At 40.9% G+C, this 11,598-nt stretch overlaps 1 protein-coding gene across 3 annotated transcripts in view; it reads left to right on the forward strand.

Annotated features, from left to right (window-relative positions):
* UHRF1BP1 (UHRF1 binding protein 1) overlaps positions 1–11,598 on the forward strand; it is a 61,607-nt gene that overhangs the window by 767 nt on the left and 49,242 nt on the right. The gene's annotated exons all lie outside the window — the stretch shown is intronic.

Raw genomic sequence — 11,598 nt, forward strand, 5'->3', positions numbered from 1 at the left:
CCCCCCGGCCCTCCCTCTCCCCTCCGGGTACCCACCCACCGAGCCCTTCGAGCGGCTCTCCTTCCGCGGACGGCTCCAGACTAGACCCTGCCTCCCCGGCGGTTCTGAATAACCCTCGCACCCCGTCCTCCCTAACCCGCTTTCCACCCAGATATCTAACTCCAACGCAGGTTTTCTCCTTCCCGGAGCGCCCAGCTCCTCCTCCGGGTCGGCTGGCTGACCCTGTTGCATCACCCTCTGAGAAGGTAGCCCTGCACCCGGGCCGCTCCTTTGACCTCCCTGCTCCCTCCGTTGCTTCTCTTCTTATTACACGGACTAATGGGGACAGGTCAAGGGAGTTGGGCATAAAGTTTCAGTAGCCTTCCCTGGACTATGTGGCGGTTCTTGACAGCCTGTGAAAACAACTGCCCGCGTCCACCTCTGCTCTGAAGCCATTTTTTAAGCACCGTTGTGTCCCTCAGTGATGTGGGCAGAAGGGCGGTAGGCGATACAGTTCGCAGGTGTTACTGGATAACTGCTGACCCGGTGTTACTGTTGGGGGTTGTCAGAACCGGTGTCCACAAAGATTGGGGGCTGGGCTTTGGCTTAATGTTCCCGCCTTACTCCCAGCGGGGCTTGGTGACGCCGGAAGACCCTGCGCCGGCTTTGTACCCCCGTTGCAGAGTGATGGCAGCGGCCAGTGGTTTTCAGGTGGGAGTAGGGGCAGGAGCCAGTCCAGCCGGGACAGCGGCCTTGCACTGACTGTCCTCCCTGGTCTTCACACTGTGTTGGTGAGCAGTATGTGGACACTCTGGCTGCCACTGCGTCCCCTCTTCTGGTTGGCATTCTGACTTATTTACTGTTACTTTGATTTTAGACTTTAATTAGAAATAGATTCAGATACACCTTTTAACCACCACGTTATAAAAGTAAAAGCAGATTGGCCGCTGGAGCTAGAAAGTGCCTTTGGATCCTTTACTAGGAATAACCCCTTAATATATTCTTTTCAGGTAGTACTGCTTTCATCTGGATGTTCGGTTGTTTCTGTGTAAAGATTTAAATAAAAGTAGGACTAGTGATAATTTGAATGAACATAGAATCAGAATTTTAGAGTTTAGAGATGATCTCACCTAACAAAACATTGTGTTTCAGAGGCTAGGCCTTTCCTGGTTTACTTTATTCAGCTGTAAAATGAGGACAATAATAGTATCTCACTTAAAAGGTTATCGTGAAGGTTCCATGAGTTAATATATGTAAGGACTTAGCACAGTGCCTTGCACACAGTGAGTACTCAATAAAACACGAACTATGGTTAATTTTTGGGTCCCTGCTTGTGTGACAGCGACAAGTACAAGTTGGACTTCTCCAGAAAAATCCAACAGCTAATTTTGTGAACAGTTAATTTTTTTTTATATATGTTCCCGGGTGGGGTGTATGAACCCCTAAAGCACATGCCTGAACCCCGCAAGGCATTTGGACCCAGGTGAATAAGCCCTGACTAGTTCAACCTCTCATGTTACGGCTGAGGAAACAGCCTAGAGGAGCGGTGAGAGGTGAGGTGTAGTGCCAGAGAACCCAGCTTTCTACTGGAGTACTTTCCCCTGGAGTACACACATATTCTGTGTACGTCATATCCCTAGGAGGACAGCGTTTTTAAAGAGGAAATTTAATAGTGTATGCTAACATATTCAGTGAATCCTTAGTGAACAGACTCTCTCTTTTAGATGAAGTAGGAATAGATATGGCAGACATTGGGAGAAATTGCTGGTCTCCTTGGGGTTGGGTGGTTGATGGAGTAGAAGGAGGAAATTATTCAGGGCTGCAGTTTCAGGGCTCCAGGAAGAGGTCTGGGACATTTGTCTGGTTGAAGGAAAGGTCAGACTCCTGGGGCCTTTGTATTTGTTTGACTTGGAATAACTGGCTAAGCATGTGTGACATTTGTGCCTCTCTGAGGTCTCCACTGCACCTGCGGAGGCTGGCCCGCCTGGAGGGGAACTAGCTGCTGTGGCTTGCCAAACCTGAGCGGGAGAGAGGAAAGAGACTGAGTTACTAGGCTAAGTAAACATTTGTAGGCGTTTAATAATTACTTGTTGCTGATGATGACAGTGCCCCTTGACTTGGAGGGAAGTGTCTGATAGCAGGAAAGATATCCCAGTGACTTCCAGAGTATGTTTAATTTTAGTCACAAAGTTTCAGATATTAAAGTGTCTTGTTGGAATGCATCTTCCGTATTAGTAGAGTATTTTGGTAAACAAGATTTGAGGGAAGTGGTATTTAAAATATTTTTGTTAAGTGCCTACTCTAGACAAGGCTCTGACCTGGGCACTGGGGATTCAGCAGGGAAGAAGAAATATAAATGTCTTTTAAGGGCTTTAACCTATGGTTTGAGTGATTGCTGTGTAATACAAGTAGCTTCAATGCACAGTTTTCATTTAAATAGACCCAGGAGAAGACCTTCACTTAGAAACAAAAGTGATCATTTTAAAAATATCCAAATTGATTTTTCACTAAATTAGATTTTTCTTGTTTTAGCTAATGACCTTAGCTAATGACCTTCTGTTACACAAGTAAGAGGAAATATGATTGTGAAGTAAGTCAGGGGACTATGGTTCATGGAAAGAGCAAGGACTCTGGAGCCAAACAAGCCAGATGCACCTTCCAGCTCTGCCACTTTAATGAAAAGGGCAGCCTTTCTGAGCCTTAGTGTTTTATCTGTAAAATGAGAATAAGGAAGAATACTACGTACCCAGCAGATTTTTTTGAGGATTGGGGATAAAGTATTTATTGTAGTACCTAGCATGTAAATAGGGTTTAATAAAGAGTAGCTATTATAACATGGCCAGAGAAGTTAGGAACACTAACCACAGTGTGAATCACAGCAACCCACCTGACTGGCTATTTTAGAAACCAATTAGAAGTCTTAATTATTTACTCCAAATAGTTACAGGAAATATGACCTTGAGTGACAGAGACATAGCTGATAAACATGGTAGGTATTTTGAAAATACAAACATTAGGTGAAATTCAGAGGCATAGAAAATTTCAGAATCCTTATGGAGAATAAGAGAGTCTGACTGTGCGCTCAGCCCTCTTAGTTCCTGATCAGTGCCTCCACTCGTTAGTATTTTTTTTAGTAATATATTTTTATTGATTTCAGAGAGGAAGGGAGAGGGAGAGAGAGATAGAAACATCAATGATGAGAGAGAATCATTAATCAGCTGCCTCCTGCACACTGGGGATCCAGCCTGAAACCCAGGCATGTGCCCTTGACTGGGATCGAACCCGGGACCCTTCAGACCTCAGCATAGGTGAAATAGTTGAAATGTATACACTAGGTTGGGTCCTTAGAGGATATATTTATTTAGAGAGTCTAAGAAGATAGCACAATTATATACTGTATTCTTAGAGTGAACAGAAAATAGAAGTCATTTAGTTACCCTCACCTAATATAGAATCTGCTTGAGTAATAATCTGTAAGTATAACATTAATCACTGAAAAAATTTCTTTTTAACACAGCTCAATTCTCTACAGCCACTGGAGTGCATCCTCCACGATGGCAGGGATTGTGTCCCTTGGCTGCTTCGAAAACCAGAGAATTTGAGGACGCTTTGAGTGGGTGAAGTGGGTGCAGGAGTACAGGCAGGAACTCGGGGAACCTTAGACTTGAGAAGTACAGGGATGAGTGGGTGAGGAGGTCTGAAGGGTAATGAAATCCAATTCACCCTATATCATTAAGGGATCTTTTATATTTGTGTGATGAGGCAAGTACTTGCTACTGGTGATGATTGTAGATACTAAGAACACTTTCCAGTATTTATAAGCAATAGACTCAATATCTATAGTAAAGGGGAAATCTAATGTTTAAAATAATATATATTAGTGTATTATTAATTAGTTTTACCTTCTTGCCATAAAAACAAGGACTTGATGTATTATAAAGTATTTGTTTTACTTGCCTATAGCAATTGTTATTTTACATGTATTATCAGTCTTTATAGTACATTGGTCATGTGTAGCTTGGATCTCATCTATCTCATCACTTGAAAAATTAGAACATTGATGGTGAGAGGCCAGTATATTTAAGTCTCTGACTTATGGAAGTTTATGCTCTCAAACTTTATTTCTAAGTTTGAAATTTGGAGTGTATAGTCCAGTAGAAATCCTATATAATAAAAGTCTAATATGCTAAGTGTCTGGTTGTCTAGTTGGCTGTTCAACCAATCAAAGCTAATAATATGCTAAGGCTGCTCAACCGCTTGCTATGATGTGCACTGACCACCCGGGGGCAGACAGTCGACCAGTCGACCAGTTGCTATGATGTGCACTCACCACCAGAGGGCAGACGCTCCAACTGGTAGGTTAGCTTGTTGCTTGGGGTCTGGCCAATCGGGACTGAGTGAGACATGCCCTGGAGCCCTCCCGCGGTCCCTCCCCAGATGGCCAACCTTCTGTGTCCCTCCCCGCCCCCGATCATGTACTGGTGGGGTCCCTCGGCCTGGCCTGCACCTTCTTGCAATCCGGGACCCCTCAGAGGATGTCAGAGAGCCAGTTTCGGCCCGATCCTGCAGGCCAGGCCGAGGAATTCCACTGGTGCACGAATTCATGCACCAGGCCTCTAATAGTGTTATAATGTTGAGTAGGGTCCCGAAATAGCCCAAAAAAGCCATATATGGTGTAAGGTCACTAGATGGGGGTCTTGGTTGTTAGGGACTATCTGAAGTAGGAGGGAAGATGAAGTAGAAGAAGGAAAAGTTTATTCTTTCCTATTTCTTGGAGTAAGATCTTTTAGATCATCGAGATCATTATATCTCTGCAAGAACTTTTTGGGTTGTGATTGAGGGATGTGACCAGCATTTCACGAGCAGCTGGGATATGCTGATGTCATGCAGTTCCCGGAATAATTTCACGCAAAGAAGCATTATCATTTGTCTTTTTTGACTTTGGAATGTTGTTGATGTTTATGTGGGTGAATTACCTGTTTAGATTATATAAACCTAGAATCCAACTGTTTTGCATATAAACACAAAGTATTGGCACAACTTTAAACTACAGTGAATTCCAGGTCTGAAACTGGGGGAAGATTGTTTTGAACTTTCCCAAGTGTTTGTCACCATTTTAGAAAATGTAATTCTTGGCAATACCATTCCTGGAATTGAATCTGTTTGGGTTGAGAACCACTGACTTAGACTAAATTCTGAAACAGCTGAAGTTTGCTCTTGATACACTCTCTTTTCTCTCCTTTATGTCTCTTTTTTACTTACTAAGGCCCCTGTTCACGTGCACCCCATTGTGCTGATTCTACCTTCACCCACCTGCTACCATACCCCCTCTCCCAACCAGGTGGACATGCTCTGCTCATCTCACTTTCTCACCAAAATTCCCAGTTCTTTAGGATATAGGATTTTAGCAAGTCAAGGGGGAACAGTAGAGTACATATTTTGGAGCAGGAATGCTATTCTAATTAGACCAACTCTAATTCAGAATAAGTCCTACATGGCCAGCTCACGTAAGCTACTCTTGTTTTCATAGCTTCTGAATCCACAGGTACTCTGGAAGTTCCTAGTTGTTTTTGATTTTCCAAAATGATTTCTGTTGCAGTGGTAGTGGGCATGGGATAGGGTCTGGGCAGCTGTTTGTGATATGTATGAGTCATTTGAAAGTTGGGGAATTCCAATATGTAGAAAATCCAGATTAGGGTGGACTAAATTCATTCAAGTTGGCTGCCTCTAATCGTCTGGTCTAGTGCTTTCCCAGGCAGAGCGGAAAACATACATTTTCCTTTTCTAAGAGAAATGTTTTTTCCTTTCTTCCTTCCAGGCAGAGGAAGATCGTACTGATTTGAGAGGTTATGAGACTGCATATGGTTTTGGGTCACTGGACTGTAGAGTTTGAGGGTAAAGCACAGCTAGAAACAGTATTGGAGAGATAGGCCAGATAATAGAGGCCTATGTGCTATGCTAAGGGATCTGGATATAAGGCTCAGTTTGGTCTCTGTTGCCATTGACCTGGACCTGAGGCAACGGGAACTTCTCTAAACCTCTATACCTTTGTTAACTTTGTTGAAAAGTAGATGGTAAAGTGTAGTTAAGTTCTTGAGCCAGGTGGCTTGTTGTGTTTTTTTTTTTTGGTTTGTTTGTTTTTTAAGCCTACAGCACCCGGTATTCCTAGGCAGTCTCCCATCCAAGTACTAACCAGGCCCGACCCAGCTGGCTTGTTTTTTAAAAAATCTTTTTTTCAATTACAGTTAACATACAATATTATGTTATATTCAGGAGTATACCCCAGTGATTAGACATTATATAACTTACTAAGTGATCATCCTGGTAAATCTCATGCCCATTTGACACCATACATAGTTTATCAGAATAATATTGACTATATTCCCTATGCTGTACTTTACATCCCCATGACTATTCTGTAACTACCGATTTGTACTTCTAAATCCCTTCACCTTTTTCACTCATCCCACTAACCCCTTCCCATCAGGCAACCATCAAAATGTTCTCTGTTTCTATGAGTCTGTTTCTGTTTTGCTTGTTCGTTCGTTTTGATTTTTAGATTCATTTGTTTTAAAATATGTATTTATTGCCATTTTATTCATATGTTTTTCTTCTTCTTAAAGGATACCCTTCAACATTTCATTTAATACTGGTTTGGTGGTGATGAACTCCTTTAGCTTTTTCTTGTCTAGGAAGCTCTTTATCTGTCCATAGATTTTAAATGATAGCTTTGTTGGGTAGAGTAATCTTGGCTGTAGGTCCTTGCTTTTCATCACTTTGACTATTTCTTGCTGCTCTTTTCTGGCCTGCAAAGTTTCTGTTGGGAAATCAACTGACAGTATTATGGGAGCTCCCTTGTGGGTAACTAATTGCTTTTCTCTTGCTGCTTTTAGGGTTTTCTCTTTGTCTTTAACCTTTTAAAAAAATATATATATATTTTATTGCCGAACCGGCAATAAAATATATATATTTTATTGATTTTTTACAGAGAGGAAGGGAGAGGAATAGAGAGTCAGAAACATCGATGAGAGAGAAACATCGGTCAGCTGCCTCCTGCACACTCCCTACTGGGGATGTGCCCGCAACCAAGGTACATGCCCTTGACCGGAATCGAACCTGGGACCCTTGAGTCCGCAGACCGACGCTCTATCCACTGAGCCAAACTGGTTAGGGCTGTCTTTAACCTTTTGCATTTTAATTATGATGTGTCTTGGTGTGGGCCTCTTTGGGTTCATCTTTTTTGGGACTCTCTGTGCTTCCTGGACTTGTATGTTATTTCCTTTTCCAGGTTAGGAAAGTTTTCTGTCATTGTTTTTTCAAATAGTTTTTCAATATTTTGCTTTCTTTCTTTTTTCTCCCAGCACCTCCCTGATGCAAATGTTGGTATGTTTGAAGTTTGTCACAGAGGCTCTTTACATTATCTTTATATTTTTGGATTCTTTTTTTCTTCTTGCTCTTCTTATTGGGTATTTTTTTGCTTCATTATGTTCCAAATCACTGATTTGAATCTCGGCTTCGTCTACTGTGCTGTTGATTCCCTGTAAATTGTTCTTCGTTTCAGTTAGTATATCCTTCCTTTCTGACAATCTAGATGAAATGTGCAAAATTATTTGAAAAACATAATTTACAAGACTGACAAAATGAAATAGAATATCTGAGTAGCTCTATATCTATTACAAAAATTGCATTTGTTGTCAAAACCTTTTTCACAAAGAAACCTATAGGTCCAGATAGTTTTATTGGTGATTTCTATAGAACACTTACCCAAGAAATAGTACCTAATTAACACAGGTTATTTTAGGAAATAAAGAAAGGAAACACTTCCAAACTTGTGTTGCTTTTTGTTGTTGTTGTTTGTTTTAATATTTTTATTGATTTCAGAGAGGAAGGGAGAGGGAGAGGGAGAGAGAGATAGAAACATCAATGATGAGAGAGAATCATTGATTGGCTGCCTCCTGCATGCCCTCTACTGAGGATTCAGCCTGCAACCTGGGCATGTGCCCCTTGGCCAGAATTGAACCCGGCAACCTTCAGTCCACAGGCCGACGCTCTATCCACTGAGCCAAAGCAGCTAGGGCTTTTTGTTTTTTGTTAATCCTCACCCGAGGATATTTTGCCATTGATTTTTAGGGGTAGTGGAAGAGAAAGGGAAAGACGGAGAGGAACATCGATGTGAGAGAAACACATCGATTGGTTGCCTCCTGCATGAGCCCTGACCAGGGCCCAGGCCGGGGAGGAGGCTGCAACCAAGGTATGTGCCCTTGACCAGAAACGAACCCGGGACCCCTCAGTCCATGGGCTGACGCTCTATCCACTGAGCCAAATCGGGAAGGGCTCCAAACTCGTTTAATAAGTCTATCATAATTCTGGTAACAAAATCCTGACAAAGATGTTATAGGCAACATGAATGAATGTCTATATTGAAAATCTAATGACTTATTTTTTAAAAAGTTATTAGAACTAATAAGTTTAGCAAGGTTGCAGAATAGGAGATCAAAATACAAATATCAGTTGTCATAAAGAAAATGAATACCTTTTCGTTCTACTCACCAGATGCTTCCCTCCAACCACATCTCAGATAACATAATTGTTTATATTCAAAATCCTGAAGAATCTACAAAACAACTACTAGAGTGAATAACTGAATTGAATAAGGTTGCAGGATACAAAGTCAATAATATAGAAATACCACTTTTACAGCTATGTTTTAGCAGAACACACTAGAAAAATCAAATTTCCTTTACAAATAGTGTCAAAAGTATAAAATATATAGAAATAAATTTAAGAAAATATGTATGCTAAAACTACAAAACATTGCTGGGAGGAGTTAAAGAAGACTTAAATAAATACGTCATATCTTAAATGTATACCATGTTCAAGGATAGGCTTACTGATTTTTGTTAATACTATGTGAATCTCCAAATCCAGTTACAGAGTCAATGCAGTTCCAATCAGAATTTCAGCAGGTGCTGCTTCTTCTTCCTTTTTTTTCTTCTGACAAATTAGCAGCCTGATTTAAAAGTTTATATGAAAATGAAAAGGACCTAGAATGGACAAAATAATCTTGAAAAAATGAGAGGATTTATACTACTTTCAAGACTTAAAATGAAATTACAGTAATATAGTGTGGTAATGGCATAAGGATAAATAGATTAGTAGAATAAAATGGAAAGTTCAGAAATAAGTCACTGTACATAAATTGCACCTCAAAAAGACAAAATCACTTAAAAAACCCAACATTTTAAGCAACAAACAAAAATCCATAAGGAAAAAATATTTTAAAAAATTGATTTTAGAGAGAAAGGGAGGTAGAAGGAGAGAGAGAGACCTCAATGTGAGAGATCACCTGCCTTCTGCATGGAATTGAGCTGCAACCTGGACATGTGCCCTGACTGGAAATCGAACCAGCGACCTTTCGGTTCACAGGATGATGCTCAACCAACTGAGCCACACTGGCCAGGGCCATGCAGAAGTTTTTTTTAAATTTTGTATTTTTCATATGTTTTTATTGATTTCAGAGAGGAAGGAAGAGGGAGAGAGAGATAGAAACATCAATGATGAGAGAGAATCATTGATTGGCTGCCTCCTGCACGCCCCACACTTGGGATCGAGCCTGCAACCCAGGCATATGCCCTGACCAAGAATCAAACCTCATGGTTCTTAAGTCTATGCTCAACCACTGAGCCATGCCAGCCGAGCAGGATTTGAATGAATGCTGGGTTAAGTCTCATTTCTGCCATTTACTTAGTCCCAGCTTTACCACTGGCTAGCTGTGATTCTTGGGCAAGTCATTTAACTTTACGACCATCTGCAAATTATAAATGTAGACTAAAGAGAAAGACCTTTCCTAGAAATTCTGTGAACCTGCAAATCTAAGAATTCTCACTTCTCAACTTTGTACGTTTTCACAATGTCTGAGAGCCTTTCTCTGTTGTCTCTGGCAGATTGCAGTCCTTTGGCAGAAATGAAACCTGATCAAAATCTGTTTTTCCAACTCGATTTCATCTTAGCTTCTATGCTCTGTAACAGTAACAGATGGCCAGAAAATGTTTTCCCACATACTGGAAGTGGAATAAATAGCAGGTTTCCATTAGCCTTGTCAGCCACCCTTGGACTCAGTGATATAATCCTCAATTAGGAACAGAAATGCTGAATAAAGTTTATGCCAGAGACCTTGGGGTGGTTTCAGATTAGATCTCATATTAGTGGTTTCCCTGGTTGAGCAGATCTCTGCAAAACTCACCCTCAATAGATCACCTTTTTAACCTATTTTTTGTTATTACTATAAAATGCAGACAAATTCAGTTGAAGAATTCTTACTGCCTTTTTTTTTGAGAAAGTAATAGAGTAATATTCATTTTTTTCTGAGTATGAAACTAAATTGCTAAATGAAAAAGCAGTTATATGTTATATCACTATCGCTGCTATGGGAGTACAGCCTGTGGTGGCAGAGCAGACCTGCATGTGCCATCAGCAGCCCTTAGAGTGGACTAAGAGTTCTTGGTGGTTCAGCTTTTGATGATTACTTGCACTCTGTGGTCTCTTGTTAGTTTCTTGGAAGAGACTGGGATAGTTTGCTGGAGTGGTGGTGAATTAGCCTTGGGCATACTTAAGAAAGATTTTATTATCCGATTGGGTTGGAAAAGTTTAGAAAGGTTTTTGATGGAGTTAAACTATAACTTTACCCATCAACGTTTAGACTTATTCTTCTCATACAGGTTAAGCAGTCCATGGTAGGTTGTAAAAAGGGAAAGGATGTCCTCCCCATTTCTGAGACAGCTTGTAAATCTGTTTTGTGCCAGGTGTGTTTTGGAGGAACACAGTATTAAGAGATGTTAGTAGAAGTAAGGCAATCCAGGGAGCAGACCTGGGTTCATACTCTGCCTCTGCCGCTTCCTGCCCTGTCACCTTGGGCAAATTACTTCACATCTGAACCCCATGTTCTTCCTCTTTAAAATGGGAAAAATGAAGTATAGTGAAGGCTAATGGAAATAATGTATGTTAGTTCCTTAGTTCAATGCTGTGTACAAAGTAAAATGTCATTATCATCAGTAGTCTGGTTCTGCTAGTCCAGGTCAGGGGATGAGGCTTTTCCAAAACCATTTGTGTTTTACAAAGGAAATTGTTTTTATTTATTTTTTTTTAAAATCTTTATTGTTCAGATTATTACATTTGTTCCTCTTTTTTCCCCCCTTAACGCCCCTCCTTCCAGCTCCCACCCCACCCTCCACCCTCACTCCCCACCCACTGAGTTCATCCATAGGTGCATGATTTTTGTCCAGTCACTTCCCGCATCTCCCACACCCCTTTTCCCCCAAGAATAGTCAGTCCATTCCCTTTCTATGTCCCTGATTCATTATAGTCACCAGTTCATTCTGTACATCAGGTTATTTATTCACTTGATTCTTAGATTCATTTGTTGATAGATGCATATTTGTTGTTCATAATTTGTATCTTTACCTTTTTCTTCTTCTTCCTCTTCTTAAAGGATACCTTTCAGCATTTCATATAATACTGGTTTGGCGGTGATGAACTCCTTTAGTTTTTCCTTATCTGTGAAGCTCTTTATCTGACCTTCAATTCTGAATGATACTTTGCTGGATAAAGTAATCTTGGTTG

This window comes from Myotis lucifugus, unplaced genomic scaffold (genome assembly GCF_000147115.1).
Source record: "Myotis lucifugus unplaced genomic scaffold, Myoluc2.0 scaffold_596, whole genome shotgun sequence".
NCBI classification, from domain to species: Eukaryota; Metazoa; Chordata; class Mammalia; order Chiroptera; family Vespertilionidae; genus Myotis; species Myotis lucifugus.